Raw genomic sequence first — 8,215 nt, 5'->3', positions numbered from 1 at the left:
CAGACACACACAGGCACAGACAGACACACACACACAGACACACACACACACAGGCACAGACAGACACACAGGCACAGACACATACCCAGGCACAGACACACACACAGGCACAGACAGACACACAGGCACAGACACATACCCAGGCACAGACACACACACAGGCACAGACACTAAGACACTCTCACCCTCATACACTCACAGACACGCACACACACCTCAGGAACAAACTGGGAGTGAGAAGCAGAGAGCTCTTGGGGTGCATGTCAGGTTTAAGTTACTAAGGCAGATCAATAACAACAGCAAAACAACTTTTGCTTCTGTGCAACCTTTAGTATCATAAAATATCGCAAGGTGATTCACAGGCACCTCATAAAACAAAACCGTGACCCCAAGACATGGAAGGAGGAGAACGACAGGTGGAGAGGTTTAGGGAGTGAATTCCAGAGCTCAGGGCCCCAGGCAGCTGAAGGCACGGCCGCCGATGGTGGAGCGATTAAAATTGGGGGATGGTCAAGAGGCCGGAATTGGAGGAGCGCAGAGATCTCGGAGGGTCGTAGGAGGGTTACAGAGATAGGGAGGGGTGTAGGGGCTGGAGGAGGTTACAGAGATAGGGAGGGTCGTAGGGGCTGGAGGAGGTTACAGAGATAGGGAGGGTTGTAGGGACTGGAGGAGGTTACAGAGATAGGGAAGGTTGTAGGGGCTGGAGGAGGTTACAGAGATAGGGAGGGTTGTGGGGGCTGGAGGAGGTTACAGAGATAGGGAGGGTTGTAGGGGCTGGAGGGGGTTACAGAGATAGGGAGGGTTGTGGGGGCTGGAGGAGGTTACAGAGATAGGGAGGGTTGTAGGGGCTGGAGGGGGTTACAGAGTTAGGGAGGGTTGTAGGGGCTGGAGGGGGTTACAGAGTTAGGGAGGGTTGTAGGGGCTGGAGGGGTTTACAGAGTTAGGGAGAGTTGTAGGGGCTGGAGGAGGTTACAGAGATAGGGAGGGTTGTGGGGGCTGGAGGAGGTTACAGAGATAGGGAGGGTTGTGGGGGCTGGAGGAGGTTACAGAGATAGGGAGGGTTGTAGGGGTTGGAGAAGGTTACAGAGATAGGGAGGGTTGTGGGGGCTTTTATTTTATTCATAGATGTGGGCTTCGCTGGCCGGGCCCAGCATTTATTGCCCCATCCCTAATTGCCCCTTGAGAAGGTGGTGGGGGGTGAGCTGCCTACTTGAGCCGCTGCAGTCCCCTGTGGTGTCGGTACACCCACAGCGCTGTTAGGGAGGGAGTTCCAGGATTTTGTCCCCGTGTGTGGTGTAGGTACACCCACAGCGCTGTTAGGGAGGGAGTTCCAGGATTTTGTCCCCGTGTGGTGTAGGTACACCCACAGCGCTGTTAGGGAGGGAGTTCCAGGATTTTGTCCGTGTGGTGTAAGTACACCCACAGCGCTGTTAGGGAGGGAGTTCCAGGATTTTGTCCCCGTGTGTGGTGTAGGTACACCCACAGCGCTGTTAGGGAGGGAGTTCCAGGATTTTGTCCCCGTGTGGTGTAGGTACACCCACAGCGCTGTTAGGGAGGGAGTTCCAGGATTTGGACCCAGCGACAGTGAAGGAACGGCGATATATTCCCAAGTCAGGATGGTGAGTGGCTCGGAGGGGAACTTCCAGGTGGTGGGTGTTCCCCATGTGTCTGCTGCCCTTGTCCTTCTAGATGGTAGAGGTGGTGGGTTTGGAAGGTGCTGTCGAAGGAGCCTTGGTGAGTTGCTGCAGTGCATCTTGTAGATGGTACACACGCTGCTGCTACTGTGCGTCGGTGGTGGAGGGAGTGAATGTTTGTGGATGGGGGTGCCGATCGAGCGGGGCTGCTTTGTGTGTGAACATATTTGTGTGTGAGCATGTTTGTGCAGGTATGGGGGTCTGTGTGTGTGTTATATTGATTCATGGGATGTGGGCATTACTGGCTGCCCCAGCATTGATTACCCATCCCTAATTGCCCTTGGGAAGGTGATGGTGCCACTCGAGGGTATTTTTAAGAGTTAACCAGATTGCTGTGGGTCTGCAGTCACAGGCAAGGACAGCAGATTTCCTTCATTGGTGAACCATCTGGTTGTTTTATGACAATCAACAATGGTTTCCTGGTCAAGAGACTTCATTCCAGATTTTTTTAAAAATTCACATTCCACCACAGCATTAGCGTACGTCTCTGAATGACCAGTCCAATAACAATACCACCGTGCCACCAGCTCCCCTGTGTGAGTGAGCACGTTTGTGCATGTCTGTTTGTGTGTTCATATGTTTTTATGTGTCTGCAGGTCTGTTCTTGAGAGTGGGAGCGAGACAGCGAGTGTGTGTGAGAGAGCGTGTGTGAGAGAGCGTGTGTGAGAGAGCGTGTGTGAGAGAGCGTGTGAGAGAGAGCGTATGTTTCTGCAGGTCTGCTTTGTGTGTGTGTGTGTGTGTGTTAATATGCGTGTGTGTGTGTGTGTGTGTGTGTGTGCAGGTCTGTTCATGTGTGTGTGTGAACATGTTTCTGCAGGTCTTCTTGTGTGTGAGAACATGTTTGTGTGTGTCTGGAGGTCTGTTCTTGTGTGTGTGTGAGAGAGAGAGCATGTTTCTGCAGGTCTGCATACGTATAAGCACATTAGTGCGCACACGTGTGATTTGTGCCCGTGTATGTGCATGAGCCTGTGCACGTGTGTTAGCAGGTCTTTGCATGTTTGTGTGCACGCATTTGAAAGTCTGTGCGTGTGTACACAGTTCTGTAGGGGATGCGTGTACATGAATGTGTGTGGGGTCTGCATTTTGCGTGTGCGTGTGGTCGGACTATGTGTGTCTCAGTGTCACCTCCTGTAGCAGGTAAAAGGGAACAATTAGTGCATCATGTCCCCTCACCCTGGCCGACTCACCAGAACGATACCGGGACTGCGAGGGTTAAATTACAAGGAGAGGTTACATAAACTCGGGTTGTATTCCCTGGAATTTAGGAGATGCAGGGGGCGATTGGATCCACGTTTTCGAGGTGTTAAGCGGAACAGGTAGGGTCGATTGGGAGAAGCTATTCCCCCTCTGGTTGGGGAGTCGAGGACTGGTTGGGGGGCGAGGGGTGGGGACAGAGTCTGAAAATCCGAGCCGGACCTTTCCGGAGTGAAATTAGGAAACACGTCTCTACACAAAGGGAGGCGGAAGTTTGGAACTCTCTCCCCCGCAAACGGCAATCGAGGCCGGATCGATTGTTCATTTTAAATCCGAGATGGATGGATTTTTGTTATCCAGAGGCCTGGGGCCATGTGGAGTTAGGTCACAGATCAGACATAGTCTCATCGAATGAAGGAGCAAGCTCGAGGGGCTGAATGGCCTCCCTGCTGTTCATATGTTCCGGACTCCCCCATCAGTAGAAATAGTTTTTCTCTCTCTCTCTCTCTCTCTCTAACCTATCTGCTCCCCTTAATACCCGGAACACTTCAACCAAATCTTCCCTTAACCTTCTAAATTCCGCGGAATTAAACCTGAGATTGCGAATTGGAAAATTGCGAGCGTTAATTCCTTTATTCAAAAAAGGGGGAAGGAGACAGAAATCGTGAGACTACAGGCTAGTCACGGGGAAAATGTTAGAAGCTGTTATTAAAGACCCTGATAGCTGGGCGCTTAGAAAAATTCAAGGTAATCAGGCAGAGTCAACATGGTTTTGTGAAAGGGAAACCATTTATTTGACCAACTTTATTGGAGTTCTTTGAGGAAGTGACGTGCGCTGTGGATGAAGGGGAACCGGTAGATGTGCTGTACTTGGATTTCCAGAAGGCATTTGATAAAGTGCCACATGAAAGGCTATTGCAGAAAATAAAAGCTCATGGTGTAGGGGGTAACAGATTGGTGTGGATAGAAGATTGGCTGGCTAACAGGAAGCAGAGAGTAGGCATAAATGGGTCTTTCTCTGGTTGTGACGAGTGGTGTGTCACAGGGATCAGTGCTGGGGCCTCAACTCTTTACAATTGATATAAATGACTCAGATGAAAGGACTGAAGGAATAGTGGCTAAATTTGCTGATGACACAAAGATAATTCGGAAAGTAAATTATGAAGAGGACGTAAGGGGGCTACAAACTGACGTAGATAGTTCAAGTGACTGGGCAAAGATCTGGCAAATGGAGCATAATGTGGGGAAAATTTGGAATTGTCCATTTTGGCAGGAAAAATAAAATGATATTAAAGGGTGAGAGATTGCAGAGCTCTGAGACACAGAGGGATCTGGGTGTCCTAGTGCATGAATCACAAAAGGTTAGTGTGAAGCGCATTATCTAAATGGTGAGAGATTGCAGAGCTCTGAGATGCAGATGGATCTGGGTGTCCTAGTGCATGAATCACAAAAGGTTAGTGTGAAGTGTATTATCTAAATGGTGAGAGATTGCAGAGCTCTGAGATTGCAGAGGGATCTGGGTGTCCTAGTGCATGAATCACAAAAGGTTAGTGTGAAGCGTATTATCTAAATGGTGAGAGATTGCAGAGCTCTGAGATGCAGAGGGATCTGGGTGTCCTAGTGCATGAATCACAGAAGGTTACTGTGCTGGTAATGAGGAAAGTTAATAGAATCTTATCATTTATTGTGAGGGGGGAATTGAATATAAAAGTAGGAAGGGTTATGCTCGAGTTGTACAGGGCGCTGGTGAGACCACATCTGGAGTATTGTGTACAGCACTGGTCCCCTTATTTAAGGAAGGATGTAAATGCATTGGAAGCAGTTCAGAGAAGGTTTACCAGACTAATCCCAGGAATGGGTGGGTTGTCCTTATGAGGAAAGGTTGGGCAGGTTAGGTTTGTATCCGCTGGAGTTTAGAAGAGTGAGAGGCGACTTGATCGAAACCGTTAAGATCCTGAGGGGTCTTGACAGGGGTGGATGGGGAGAGGATGTTTCCCCTTGTGGGAGAATCTAGAACAAGGGGGGGGTCACTGTTTAAAAATAAGGGGGTCGCCCATTTTAGACGGAGATGAGGAGAAATGTTTTCTCTCTGAGGGGGGTTGGGGGCGAGTCTTTGGAAATCTCTTCCTCAACAGGCGGTGGGGGCAGAGTCTGTGAATATTTTTAAGGCCGAGGGAGATAGACTCTTGATTAACAAGGGGGTGAAAGGTTAACAGGGGTCAGGCGGGAATGTAGGGTTGAGATTAAGACCATAAGATGTAGCAGCAGAAGGAGGCCATTCGGCCCATCGAGTCTGCTCCGCCATTCAACGAGATCACGGCCGATTGGATAATCCTAAACCGTACTTTCCCTCGATTCTCTTACTGATTAAAAATCTGTCTGTCTCAGCCTTGATATACTTAGAATATAAAAGCAGGGATGTGCTGCTGAGGCTTTTATAAGGCTCTGGTCAGACCACATTTAGAATATTGAGAGCAATTTTTGGGCCCCGTATCTCAGGAAGGATGTGCTGGCCCTGGAGAGGATCCCAGAGGAGGTTCACGAGAACGATCCCAGGAACGAAAGGTTTAACATTATGAGGAACGTTTGAGGACTCTGGGTCTATACTCGATGGAGTTTAGAAGGATGAGGGGGGATCTGATTGAAACTTACAGAATACTGAAAGGCCTGGATAGAGTGGGACGTGGGGAAGATGTTTCCATGAGTAGGAGAGACTAGGACCCGAGGGCACAGCCTCAGAGTAAAGGGAAGACCTTTTAGAACAGAGATGAGGAGAAACTTCTTGAGCCAGAGAGAGTGGGTGAATCTATGGAATTCATTGCCACAGAAGGCTGTGGAGGCCAGGTCATTGAGTGTATTGAAGACCGAGATAGATAGGTTCTTGATTGGTAAGGGGGTCAAAGGTTACGGGGAGAAGGCGGGAGAATGGGGTTGAGAAACTTATCAGCCATGATTGAATGGCGGAGCAGACTCGATGGGCCGAATGGCCTAATTTCTGCTCCTATGTCTTATGGTCTCTTAATGGCCCAACCTCTGTGGTAAAGAATTCCACAGATTCACTACCCTCAGAGAGAAGAAATTCCTCCTCATCTGTCTTCAGTGGGTGACCCCCTCACTCTGAGATTATGCCCCCTGGTCCTAGACTCTCCCACAAGGGGAAACAACCTCTCAGCACCTAACCCTGTCAAACCCCTCCGAAGGTCGCCTCTAGAATGTTGAAGCACAGCTCGAGGGGCCGAGTGGCCATCTCCAGCTCCTCAGTCGTGGCTTTTGTAATGCCGCTCTTGCCTGTTGTGACCAGCGCTGGGCTGCTTGAGTCTCGTGTCCTCGGCCCTCTCTTGGCTGCCCGCTGCCGTCCATCAGCGCCGCGAATCTTCACCTCCGGCGACCTCCCCTCGCTCTCCGGCAGTCGGGCAGGCAGGAATCGGTCAGTGCCCGCACAGCAAGATCCCGTCAGTCCGAGCAGCCGGTACTTCCTGGATGTGCTACTTACAGCGTTTAGTGTCAGGACCCAGGGCCAAGTAACTCATTACCATCCACGCGAGAGGAGGGATACCGCAGGATAGCGATAGCAACAGTGCGGCGCTCCCTCAGTACTGACCCTCCGACAGTGCGGTGCTCCCTCGGTACTGACCCTCCGACAGTGCGGCGCTCCCTCGGTACTGACTCTCCGACAGTGCGGCGCTCCCTCGGCACTGACCCTCCGACAGTGCGGCGCTCCCTCGGCACTGACTCTCCGACAGTGCGGCGCTCCCTCGGCACTGACCCTCCGACAGCGCGGCGCTCCCTCGGCACTGACCCTCCGACAGCGCGGCGCTCCCTCGGTACTGGCCCTCCGACAGCGCGGCACTCCCTCAGTACTGACCCTCTGACAGTGCGGCACTCCCTCAGTACTGACCCTCTGACAGTGCGGCACTCCCTCAGTACTGACCCTTCTGACAGTGCGGCACTCCCTCAGCAGTGACCCTCCGACAGTGCGGCACTCCCTCACTACTGGCCCTGACAGTGCGGCGCTCCCTCAGTACTGACCCTCTGACAATGCGGCGCTCCCTCAGTACTGACCCTCTGACAGTGCGGCGCTCCCTCAGTACTGACCCTCTGACAGTGCGGCGCTCCCTCAGAGCTGACCCTCCGACAGTCCGGCACTCCCTCAGCGCTGACCCTCCGACAGTGCGGCCCTCCCTCAGCGCTGACCCTCCGATAGTGCGGCCCTCCCTCAGCGCTGACCCTCCGACAGTGCGGCGCTCCCTCAGCGCTGACCGTCCGATAGTGCGGCCCTCCCTCAGCGCTGACCCTCCGACAGTGCGGCACTCCCTCAGTACTGACCCTCCGACAGTGCGGCACTCCCTCAGTACTGACCCTCCGACAGTGCGGCGCTCCCTCAGTACTGACCCTCCGACAGTGCGGCACTCCCACAGTACTGACCCTCCGACAGTGCGGCGCTCCCTCAGCGCTGACCCTCCGACAGTGCGGCCCTCCATCAGCGCTGACCCTCCGACAGCGCGGCACTCCCTCGGCGCTGACCCTCCGACAGTGCGGCCCTCCCTCAGCACTGACCGGGTGCAGTGTCCGGGGTTGTGTGCCAGGCAATGTCCTTCCTGATGAACCCACTTGAAATCCTGAGGGGGGTGGAATCTCGGGCATGTTTTTTTCAGCCTGGACGCTTGGTGCCTGTGTGTGTGGAGCTGGGCACCAGTCAGGGTGGGTGTTGGTGGTAGCTGGGGCAAGGCGGGTGGGGGCTGGCCATGCGGGCAGCTAACTGAAGCCCACACCCTCCCTCGCTCCGACAAAAGTCACACACGCCCGGGGCTGGGGTCAATTTGTTTAAAAAATTTGTTGGTCCAGTTTTACAAAGGAAAATTTTCGGGGCTGGGGGGGTGGCGTTGGGGGGGGAGAGAAAAAGGCAACTCGGGGCAGAGTGTCTTCTGGGCAGAGGAGATCGAGGACTGAGGGGGTACCCTTCCTCCCTCCCTGCCCCTCCTGCTTGTCCCTCTTGTTGGGGACGGGGTAAGAGATTGAGGGTCAAGGGTTGGGATGGTGGTGTGTGTGTGTGTGGGGTGGGAGGGGCAGGAGGAGGTCTCTTCCCGCTTTCCCCCCACCTCTCGCAGAGGGCACGAGCCACGGCCTCCCAACACATTCCCTGGTTAACACCCTCCCGCCACCTGTCGGGCCCATAGAAGACGCTAACCCCAATAAACCCACCCCCCCCCACAAACTGCTCCCCCCCCACCCCGGGAATTTCCCAATATCTACGCAGATCCTCAATTTACTCCCCCCACCCCACCGAACCCCACTCCAACTCCAGAAATGGGGAGGGCAGCCCCTTT

Source organism: Cetorhinus maximus, unplaced genomic scaffold (assembly GCF_964194155.1).
Source record: "Cetorhinus maximus unplaced genomic scaffold, sCetMax3.hap1.1 HAP1_SCAFFOLD_2831, whole genome shotgun sequence".
Classification (NCBI taxonomy): Eukaryota; Metazoa; Chordata; class Chondrichthyes; order Lamniformes; family Cetorhinidae; genus Cetorhinus; species Cetorhinus maximus.
The sequence above is the reverse complement of the archived record's forward strand: the minus strand, read 5'-3'. Positions refer to the sequence as shown.